Source organism: Dryobates pubescens, chromosome 14 (genome assembly GCF_014839835.1).
Source record: "Dryobates pubescens isolate bDryPub1 chromosome 14, bDryPub1.pri, whole genome shotgun sequence".
Taxonomy (NCBI): Eukaryota; Metazoa; Chordata; class Aves; order Piciformes; family Picidae; genus Dryobates; species Dryobates pubescens.
The window spans coordinates 9,297,849-9,310,059 of NC_071625.1; positions in this window are offsets into that span (position 1 = coordinate 9,297,849).

Below are 12,211 nucleotides of genomic sequence, written 5' to 3' on the forward strand. Positions count from 1 at the left end.
TCTAAATGTTGATGTTGAGGGACTGTACATGGGTGACTGCAACGCATTTGTTTTGCCTTTATTATTCTTGCACTGTAACTTGACTTTGGTTCAGGAAGAGGAAATCCATGGCCTTAATTGAAGCCAATCAGTGAAAGGTCATGGGGTAATACTTAACAGACAGGGATAGAGGAAAGGAAAAACAAGGAAAAGGTAAAGTCTCCACTTGCTTCAAAGACTCAGTAGGATCCTGGAGACAGAACACACCTGGAAGGAGAATGTGCTTGGACCCCAAATATACACATCAACTGGGAGTCATAAAATTAAATGAAGTTTGTTTTGATGATTTGCTTCCTGTTTCTCCAGTGATCTGTGCAGCAGTAACCTCGGTGGAGGGAGATATGGGTGCCTACTGCAAATATTCAGATGTTGTTACTGTGGGGTGGCTTCACCTATAGGAGCTTCAGTGTTTCCACTAAGGACCAGACAAGGGGTTCTGTGGTTTCAGGCAGCCCAAAGGCTGGATTTAAATGAAATATTGAGAGAGACTGTTACAGAGAGTGATTAGTTTATTCCAGGACTTCAGTAACCCTGAAGTCAGAAGCTGTTTTGTGATATTTAAGCTGTATTTCCTTGTGTATTTAAAATCCATTGCTCCTTCCCTTAGATACAGTGGACATGGGAAAAATAATTATTTACTTTTTAGAGCTACTCTAAATCCAAGCTCATCATGGTCTTTTCTGGTCTAAGGTGAACGTGGTCATGGTGTAGTCTAAACTAATCGTGGTCTAAGTTGGTTTTCTGAGTAGTTCATCATGAACTTCATCAAGTTCAGGGTTTATCTGAAAATATTCAAGTCAGTTAGGTGCTTGCTTAGTTTATTAGGTATGCACATATTCATGGGCTGAAGTCAGTAAGCCAGATCCATCATTGTCTTCTGGGCTTAATCTGCTGGGCAGTTTACTGTATGTTAAGCTTTTCTAAAGCTGTATTTGTGTGATCTGAAGTGGGCTTCCAGAGCATCTGCTGATCTATGTGTGCCTAATTGGAGATGTTGCCTCTGCCCAGACCAAGAGAACAGTGAAATATCTTGATCAGCCTCTGTCCAGAGATGACAGAGCCACACTTTGCTTTGAGGCTTCACTTACACAGGACTGCACAGAGCAAACAATGTAGGTGTTCTTAGTGACACACAAACATTAAAAGCCATATTTTTTTGAAGCATGTTTTCTTGTTACAAATATCCGAGATTCAGATCCTTAGACTTGAGAAGGCTGTTGTGTTCATGGTGTGAAAGAAAAGATTTTGCAAGTAATGTGGAGGATAAATCTCTGTCCTGACTTAGCCACAGTCAGTCATCAGCTTTGGATTTTTGATTTTTAAATATCTGACTACTGCTTTATTTCTCTGCTGTTCCCAAATTTGGGGACTGTTTTAGAAGTTATCCCTATAACCTTCAGTTGTGAGTTCTCTACAAATCTTAATGTTGCTGCCACAGATGGTGAAAAATTAAGATGGTTGATAAGTTCTTTTTCAAAGCCAGGGGAATTCCTTAGTCAGGCATCACTAGAACAAAACAGACTGGAAAATGCTTAGTGCAAATCCTACACAACCAGGAATGTTTATCTACAGAATACCTATGCTGTAATAGAAGCAAAATTACAACATTCCTCCCATGTTATAGTATGGAGTGTAACTATTCCTTAGATGTGCCTTTAAGTTGTGCAGTGTGTAGATGGGTTCACAGGGCTTTATGAAAAGCATGTAGATGTGGAAAAACCCCAAAACAACTGGAATGTGAGGTAATGACAACAGTAGCCTCTGGGGATATGTTAAGTGCTGAGAGTGTTTACCACAGAACATTTGTATGGACATTTGCTTTTCTTGCATTGGCCAGGCCTTGTTGTTGTTGGTTTGAGTATTTATTAGAATAACACCACATGTTGATTGCTTACATCCCCTCCCTTTGTGGGGAGGTTTAGGTTGGATGTTAGGAAGAAGTTCTTCACAGAAAGAGTGATTTGCCATTGGAATGTGCTGCCCAGGGAGGTGGTGGAGTCACCATCACTGGAGGTGTTTAGGAAGAGACTGGATGAAGCACTTGGTGCCATGGTTCAGCTGATTAGATGGTGTTGGGTGATGGGTTGGACTTGGTGATCTTGATCTTTTTCAACCTGGTCTATTCTATTCTATTCTATTCTATTCTATTCTATTCTATTCTATTCTATTCTATTCTATTCTATTCTATTCCATTCCATTCTATTCTATTCTATTCTATTCATTCCCACCCAATGTAATCTGAGTCTTTTTGATAGATGTGTACCATAATTTCACTTGCTGATGGCATTATTACAGGACACTGAATTTTAAAGGTAATTTGTAGAGCTGTGAGATCCCCCTGTACCCACAGAGTAATTCCCAGGTGGAGAAGCAGAATCCGCTTGTTGTTTAGAGCAGACTTTGCTCATGCAATGCAGAGCATGTGTTGGAAATCACAGAGCAATATTTTGTCAAACCTGTCCAAACCAGAGCAAGCTGAAGTAATGTGGAATGGGAGGAAGTAATCACCACCATGATGTGCAAGCAAGACACAAAAGAACACATTGGCTTCCATTGCTGTGAAGACAGCAGACGCACCCCATTGATGGGCCCAAAGTCCAAAGCCACTTGCACATCCCGTAGTAGCATTTCCTACATTGTGTCTCCTATAACTGGTCTTTTTTGGAGAGTCCAGGGTGTCAGGTTCCTAATATAGTAGGAATCATAGAGACAGTAAAATCAAGAATCATAGAAACAATTCAATTATTCACTTTGATGAACAGATATCTGGGACCTCACAGTGGTTTGAGGACCATTCTTTCTCTCAAACTCATTAGGTTAGATGTCTACAATGTCCTTCCAGGCCTTCATGTATGGCTTTTGATCATTTAATTTGAAACTTCAGTTATAATGTCCCAGTTATCAACATAAATCAACTTACAAGTCAAGAGAGAGTGACAATAGTGTCCAGTGATTCATACTGTGTGACTGTCCTTCTGAAGATGCCTCTTTCCATAACTACAGATGGAGAGTAGACATAAGCATAACACTTATATGCCTACTATTTATTACAGGAAATATGGCCTCAATGATACATGAATAAGCACAGAAGTGGCCTCAGAAGGCTCTCCCTCCTTCTGTTACTGTGCTGTGCTCTCTGTGCTGGGTCTGTGTGGTGCACAACTTTTGTACTCATGGCATTGATGGTCATCATCAAGCTTTCATGTTCTCACAAAGCTTGTCACATGTGTTTGAAATTTGTAATCTGTTTGTTATTTTAAAACAGATTTTCTCCCAGAAAACAGTTTTCCCACATATTCTCTTACTTCCAGCAAAGTTCATTAGGGACACTGTTAGGGACTCAGCTCTTTGGAGCTGCAACGATAACTTTTCTGAGTCAGGCCAGAGTAACCAGCTGTTGGATTTTAACCCTGGCAGGGAATTAAGCCACAAATAGTGACTTGTTGACTCTTGCCCTGGTGGGATGAGGGAAAGAAGCAAGAAGGTAGAAGTGAGAGAACTCATGGCTTGAGATGAAGAAGTTTAATAAGGAAAGCAAAAGCTGCACATGCAAGTGAAGCAAAATAAGTAATTCATTTGCTGCATCTCATCAGTATGCAGATGTTTACCAGTTCCCAGGAACACAGGGCTTCATCACATGTAAGTAACTTGGGAAGACAAACCATCCCTCTAAATATCTCCCCCTTCCTTCCTCTTCTCCCAGCTTTTATTGCTGTCATATGTTATGGGATATACCTTTAGTCAGTTGGAGTCAGCTGTTTCACTTGTCTCCCTCCCTATCCTCATGTGTAGCCCTGGCCTGCTCATTGATAGGGCAGTGTGAAAAGCAGAAAAGGTCTTGATGCTGTGTAAATACTGATCAGTGATAACTAAAATAGCCATGTGTCATCAACACTGCTTTGGTCCCAAATCCAAAACACAGAACCATATGAGCTACTATGAACAAAATTAACTCCATTCCAGCCACCACCAGTATATCAGCAAAGTGGTGTGTGCTGCTTGGGTGCCAAAGTTGGCTTGTGACATGCTAGTAGTACTGGAAAAAGTTCTTAAGCCTTATTGAACCAGCATGGCATCTAAGCTAATGAACTAATGATATTCAGACATCTTAGTAAGGCAAGTGCAGAGCTTCTCAGAGCTCCCAGTACTACATGGCACCAAAGGGACAGCAGCCTGGGTAGCAGCAGAGAATCATAGCAGGCAGGTTCTTGGAACTAGCCTCAAAAATTAAAGGTGACATAAGTCCCTGGAAAATGTGTGTTTTTCTCATGAGGGGTCACCTGGGAGAAACATATCTATCTATCTATCTATCTATCTATCTATCTATCTATCTATCTATCTATCTGCCTCATCAAAGTTTGATGTGAAACACCTCTTCTGGCCACATATTCCATTGAGGAGAATCATTGCCTGCAGCATATTGGCAAGATTCTTGTTTAATCTGGTCCTGAATACTTAGGGACATTTTTCTAACGGGTCTGGGAAGGATACTTAGCAGTCTGACACATTACTATATGATTTATATTTTTTTTTTCCGTGACATTCACTTTCAGTTTTTGTTGGCTTAGGTTTACCCTGTTGTGCCTTGCTACATCACTTGAACAGCCTTGAGCAACATTTTTTCCCCTTCTTCTAAGCTTCATCTTTGTTAATGTTTCATATCATTATTAATAAAGAAACCCCCATGCAGATGTAATTTATAGAGCACACTACACAAAGTCCTACTGGTTTCAGAGTAGAACCACAGGCCTTTGTTTTCTGATGATGACTTCATCAGATCAGGCTCATGGGGAGCCACAGTTAAAATAATAACTTAAATAACCAGAGTTAATATATAATTCTTTCAAATCCCAACAGTTTTTAGAAGCTAGCTTACTACTGTCTTGGCTGCTTTATTCATTGCTGGTTGTTTTCTCTCCACTTGGAGATCATCTGATTATCTGAAGATCTCATTAGAGGGAAAAAAAAAAGGCTCAGTGCAATGAATCAGTGCTGTTGGGCTGGTTTGCTGGAGTGTTTGTTGCATTTCAGTTATACTGTACTCCTTTCTGTAAGGCTGTCTAAATGCATTCCAGATTTAGCTTTCTGTCTCCTTTATGGGATCTGTTACATTTCACAGGCTACACCAGATGGGGTAAATTCATGCAGCGCCATTAAGGTAAGCGCGCTCATGAAGGTCTAAACCGGATGAGGATTGGGCTTCTAATTTTTCCCTACTAGACAGAACATCATCATGGTCTGTGTGGAGAGGAAATCTCTCTTCCTGGTACTTCACTGGCACTGAAGAATAATAATACTGTAATAATCTGAACCTAGGAGAACACAGACCCTTCCCTCCCTGGCTGCCATTTGCAAGGCACCATACAGAAAGAGAATAAAATGGAGAACATATCACATCACTTAAGTTCTATGGTGGTGATCAGATTAAGATAAACAAAGTAAGGTGGCAGAGGGAAATTCAGAAGCAGAGCTGGCCAACCTGACTTGCAATGCTCTTGCCACATCACCAGCCCTGGCTATTTTCAAGACACTTTATTGGTAGTCACTACTATTCTTTTAGAATGGAAAGCTCCAGACCTCCTTAATTTACATCTGTAGTCCTTCTGGATGGAGAGTAAACTCAAACTCCTGACCCAAGATGTGTAGCATGGCTATGTAGTCATCAGTGCTTGAATAAGCATGTCAAGAGTTTCATGACTCAAAGTTTCCTCAAAGGAAGGGGTCTATGGCTTGTGCAACATCTGACAATGCTAATATAATCTGCTCTAATTTACATCATCTGTTGCCAGCCAGAGATGTCCAGAGGTGCAGCACTGTAAAATGTAATTATTCTAAGCTCTGCACACAGAATTTCACTCTGAAGGTTTTGTAAAAGTCACTTTTCCTGCTGTGCACATGTGACAAATTATTCTTCTGGATCAAATTGAGTGTCAATATTGTATGATTTGGCTGAACATCATATCTTATTCCCTGATGGGCATCTGAGCTGTGGCTTGAAACCATTTTTCACAGAGTGAGATAGATTGAAAATTGCTGTAATCCTGTTTACTTGGAGACAGGACAACTGTTAAGCTACAGCTGGGTCAGTGAATAGGACATATTTTCTGAAAGCTGCTAAACTCAGTGTTTGTGAAGGTGTCTCTACTGATTCTAGCTGGTTTGTGTGAAATGCTTATGGAATGCAGAAGGCTCTCTGACTTGTTCTGCTTCCACTGGCTGGCTGATTTGTATACGTGGTATGCTGTGAATGTGATCTTCCACCACATATAGGGAGTGGGATGAAACTGCTGCCTTATGGAGGGACTGACATAGCTTATTATGCTGAGTTTCTGAAGGATTTTGTGTTGCCTTCATCATGAAAGTCTGGGTTTCATAATCAGATGGAATTAACAATTCAAAAGCTGTGACCACTAAGTGATGTGTTAGGACTGAGAGGAGGCTCAGTGAGACAAACTGCATGAAAGAAATGCGATGGTCTTGAAGAAATGATCTCTGAATAGAGCCAGGGAACCCTAACCTTTCAATCAACCTCCTGCCCAACACTGAACACTGATTAACTTCACTGGAAATTATTTAATCTTTATTGAAGGTTAGCTCACAAATACCCAGTATTTTGAGACTGTGTCTCCCTTTTTTTGATACGCTGTGTCTCTTTGAAATCAGGATTCTTGAGTCCCTTGTCAGTGCTTCGTTCTTCCTGGTGCTCAATTTGGAGTCACAATTCCTGTTTTTCCAGGAAAGAGCAGATAAAGCATATCTGAACCGAGAGTGTCTAGCTTATTTTTTTTTCTTCTTGAAAATCTTCAGTGCTTAGTGTAATAGAAAGCTGTGGGGGTTGTGTAGTTTCAGCTACAGAGAGAGCATTGGAGACTGTTTTTCAAATCCTGCCTTGACAGACCTTTCAAATAACTGATGGCCTTGCAATTGTCACTTCTAAAGAAAGCAGATAGAGTACATCTAAAGAGAGGAAGAAAAGTATTACCTAGGCTGGAGATCAAAGTACACTTCCACTGGGACCAAATCCAGTTAATGCTATATTTACTTTAATAACCTCCAAGGAAGGGTACCTATCCATTTCAGTCTCACTATCATTTATGAAAGCCACCAAGGAGGAAATTACAGATTCATAAAGTCAGCTGCAGGAATTCATCAAGTGCTTATTCAAATAATGGCTTGCTGATTACTGAAGCTTCCATTTCTAGAACAGAAAAGAAAATCTGCTCTTTGAAAGCCAAATGGAGGCACTTGAGATACAGAAGAGCAGTCACGGGTTCAGCACAGATTTAGTAGATGCTTTGAATGGGCAAAATCTACTTCCTTTGCCTTGTTGGTTTCTCAGTGCACTTCTGACTGCAACATTAGACTGTCCTAGGTGTTGCTGACAGCAAAATGCTGTGTGCCTGACATACACATGGCATGTGACATACATGCAGTGTAATGGGGAGTGTAGGAACTCTGGAGTACAAATTATACCAGTGCAGCTGCTGAACCTGACTGTCTGGTCCCTCTGCAAACAAGTTATTCACCCCAAATAGACTTTCAAAATAGATTTGCAGAGAACTATCATGCAGCCTTAGTGGGGGTTTAATGGAGTGCTCTGTGAACAGCAAATGATCTAATAATTCAGTTCCATTTTAGATGCAGGTTATGAGTGAAATGTAGATGTTCTGTTCTACCCCTTGGCTCCATCCAATGCTACTAAAGACAATGAAAGAGGTATGCTCTCTATCCTAGGCCCATCACCATAACATGGCTCATAAATATATGGCTAAAAGCTTCCTTTAAAATGAAGTATGTCAAAGTTGCCTACTGAGATGAATCCTGCACTGTGGCCATCTCTGTGCTGTCTCCATCCTGCTCTTTCCTTATTTATGCTTGGCTTTATCTCATGCTCTGCACAGATGTTGTCACAGCAAAGGCTGCAGTTGGCACTTAGGGCTCTGCTGATGACATCTGTCCACCTCTGAGAACAGTCCCATGCACCATACTGAGAGAAGATCACGCTGCCAGCATGACAACATGGAGCAGACATTTTCCATTTGAAGACATGGTGGAGAGGCTTTGGCCACAGACGGCCAGTGATATATAGTCAGAGAGTTGCATCCCCCTGGTGCTCAGGTGGTGGGGAGAAACATGGGCCTGGCAGAACCTAAGAACCTGTTCAGAATACCAGCTTCTCCTCACTTCTGATGATGGCAGTAGTAGCTGTCTGCTAAGTATTCTTTGAACATCTAGCATAGGCAGTCAGATGTTTCACTGCAATGGTAGCAATCTGGCACAGCTTCCTCCTTTCCTCAGCACTATTGAGGCAAGGAAGAAGGGACAGTTCTGAAATAGGGCAGATTTCTCAGGAATTGCACAAAGTCTGTGCTGAGGGAGTCAAAGGAATCTTGTTAAAGACTCGATGGCCAAAACCATTCTAAATCAAACATTTGGTTAAATGAGACCTTTTAACGTTTTATCTTTTGTTTCCTAGTCATAGCTAAGGTAAGTATATAAACACACTTCCCACAGACATTTCCTCTAGTTTGTGGTGTTAGTTAAAATTATCCAGCTGTGTGCAGAAGAGAAATAAGGTAAAAGGTATTATGTATACATATAGAGAGACAATGAGTGAAGTTACACACAAAGCATATGTAGGAATAGACAAAAAATGTGGGTTCTTACACCTTTATTGTGTGGCTGTAGCTGGAATGTGCACAAGAAAAGTCACTCTTTTATCAACAACTGGTACTTCACCTCACTAACAAAATGTTGAGATGTGAGAGATTTGGTGAGGAAGACCTGCTGTTCCTGCTACTGCAATTAATCATGTTCCTTATGGCTGGAGATCAGAGAGAATCCTGTAATACTTAAGGATCCATCAGACATGTGAAGTGAAATATTTCCTATTTTCCCTCCTCCCTGTCAAAAGGGAATTGCCAAGTGTCCCAATTAAAAATCTTTAAGTGTATGAATTTTCTTATTCCGAGCTGAGGAGTCTCAGATCTCATTAACAAAAGTGATAATGGAACACACTCCACTTCAAGTGGAATTGTCTGTTGCTTCAGATGCTAGAAACAGACAACAAAGTTTAACACTTTCTTAGCAACTCACCTTCAGGCTGGACTTTTGCAAAAAGCAGCAACCAAAAGGCCTTGGTGCAAAGTAGAAAAGGCTCTAGATTGGAACTTGGCAGACCTGCATTTTATTCTTGGCAAGTTGCTTCAGTTCTTGACTTCTCTTCCTTTTCTCACTCATTTTTCTTCATGTCTTGTTCATGGGAGCATCTTTGCTGTGTGTTTGCATGTGTCTGGAGGTTTGCTGGGGTTTACAGTTGCACTGCTTGCAGTGGCTATTTCCATAACTATAGTTGTACCCACCCAGCTGATGTATCTGGGAACAAAGGTTTGTCCAAGTGCTTGTTAGTTGCTCACAGTTTATTGTTCCATTGTGTTTTGATTCATAGAGTCTGTAACTGAAAGTCTATTTGAAACAGCATTTTTGTTATATGGCACTGGCTTCAAGTTTTAGCACTTGGAGTTTGTATACAGTCATGAGTCAAAATTTGCTTTGAATATTTCCTCTGGGAAAGGGCTTTTGCTTTCTTTCAGTGTCTGGAACACAGATTAACAGTGATCAGGGTGGAGCCAAGAGTACATTATCTAGAAAGCAATGTTTTCTCTTTTCTTCCCCATGAATTCCCAGTTTTCAAACACCATGATTTAGCCAGTTGTGTGGTTGTGGGGTGATTCAAGGAGACAGGTGGGACATTGAAGTCTGACACTCAGGTTATTGATAGAGCTTAATATGAAGTCCAGACTATTCAGCACATGCTTTAGGTCCACTCTGTGGGAAAGGGAGATTCCTCTTGCATTTGATTTTTGGCAACACTGCCATCAGATAAAGAACATCCCAACCGCATACAGTTCTCAGTTACTGGACTACAAGTGCGATGTACATGATGGAAACTAGAGAATACAATTTCCTGGGAACAAGCTAAAAGGATAAAGAACAATATGACCAAAAATATTGCTTAGTCCTTCAAAAACACAAATCTTTGGCCATTACTTTTGTAAAATAAAGCACTAAATTGTTATTGTTTTTTTTGCATCCCTACTGTACTTCTATTGATCCCCTCATCTCCATTAGCTGCCTCCCACCATCTTCTGCTTACAGCCCTTCTAATTCAGTCCTGGTTTGCTCACCACATCCCACTCTCTCACTTCTTCCAGGCACTGGCTTCTCCTCTTACTTTGTTCTTTTACTCCTTCCAATACCCAAAAAATTACTTATCTCTCTCAAGCCTCTCAGGCTTCTGCCAGTACATTACTAAAGCCCCACAGCCTTTACTGTGGGAAGCAGCACTACTCATGGCAGTAGGATCCAGCAGGGCATGATGATGCCTAAAATTATGTCTTTCTTTGGAAGGCAGATCCTTTTCCTAGTTCTACTGTTGCATTACTGCCACAACAGACATTTTGGAAAGAAGTGGCAGGGTGATGGCACTGAGCTGCTGGTGTCTGGTCAGAACCTGAGCAGGAAATTTTGTAGGACAGAAAATCTCTGGCTGGAAATGGGCTGAACATGGGTGAAAAGTGACCTGAAAAGTTAGTATGTATTTAAATACAATCCCAGGAATGAGGCTGGTCTGTACAACATTTTACATACTTTCCCTTACTCATATGGTTAACTCAGAGCAGAGGTTTGTTTATTTAAGTGGCATTTAAGATATCTACATAGGAAAGAGTATAGAACAGGGGTTCATCCACTGGCACAGATTCTTCTGATGCTACCACTAATCACAGTGCAGCTTGTGGTGAGCAGAATCTTTTTGTTTCCCACGGATTAGTATCTGTCACAGCTCAGTAGTGCTCTGTGGTGTGTGGCAGGAGGGTTTATGTGGTGGGATGATGGCAGTGCTGGCTGCTCATTAGCTTCCCTCACTTTCTTTGATCATAAAGGATGATGCAATGTGCTGAACTCCTCTAAGGCTGATTCAGCACCACTGACATTGATTCAGCACCAGTTCTACAATCCCTCAGCATGTTCACAGACAGTGCAAGTTTGTGTCATTGGAACATAAATATCTCAGTTGCATTATGATCAATGAGTTAATGCACTGGGACGTGTTTATCTAACTTTGTATTTTAATGTCCTTGCTTACCTGTGACAAGCCTAATTTCAAGAAAAATCCCTTGAGGTGTATTTGAGCCACTTGCACAGATACTATGCAACATTGATTGAAAGCAATGTTCAGGCCTCTTACCTGCAGCCTAGAACTATTGTTAAGAAAACAGAAAGTGTTCAGAAAACATTACACAAGCCTCTGAGACTGAGAAAAATCTGACTAATAGTGCATTTTGAAACAGCCTGTCCTATTGTCACTGGGCTAGATGGCCTGCTGTTCCAATTCACTTCTTAATTAAAGAAGATCTGGATTAGGAAGGGAAGATTGGGAAGATCACTGGAGAGGGTGACTGAGGGGGGCTCTCACACGGTCCAGTTTTGGCAAATATCCTGGATAACAGCACTTGGTAAGCCTGGGAGTGTAGACAGTGTGTGCCTAGATGAAGTACACAAATACGGGAGGGTGGTTGCCCAAATATGCTAACACTAAAGAAGATGAGCATCAGATGTCTGGGCAGTAAAAATACAGTAGCTGGCAGCTGCTGGGCAATTACAAAGACTTTTTAATTAATTAATTTTTTTTAAAGAAAACAAAGAGTAAGCTTGAAAAGAAGTAAATTAGGACAAGCATTTGTGGTGTGAGGAGACACCCCATAGTGGAAACCACTGCAGCAGTGGCTGCACCCTGGTTTGACATGACCATGGGGTCACCTTGCTGGTGTTGCCTTGCTGTCCCAGTCAGACACAGCATTCTGCTTTGTTCTGTATTTGGTAATGAGGCAAAAGATGGGCTCCCTAACATCTTTAATGGCAGCAGCAGAAACACTACACATCTTGTTTATGCCAAATCATTCTGTAGGCAAAACCCCCAAATGGGTTCCTCTGGAAATGAGAGGTGGGGATGATCTGTTTTCCAGCAGTAAGCCTCACTTAGGTCAGTTTTATGGTGGGATGAACAGCCCTCTGAAAGTGTCAAAAAGTACTTGCAGGGAGATATAATTATTTTTTAAACTAATGGCAATGGTAGTGCAAAATCTCAGGTTCACCTCTTACCTCTCTCTCG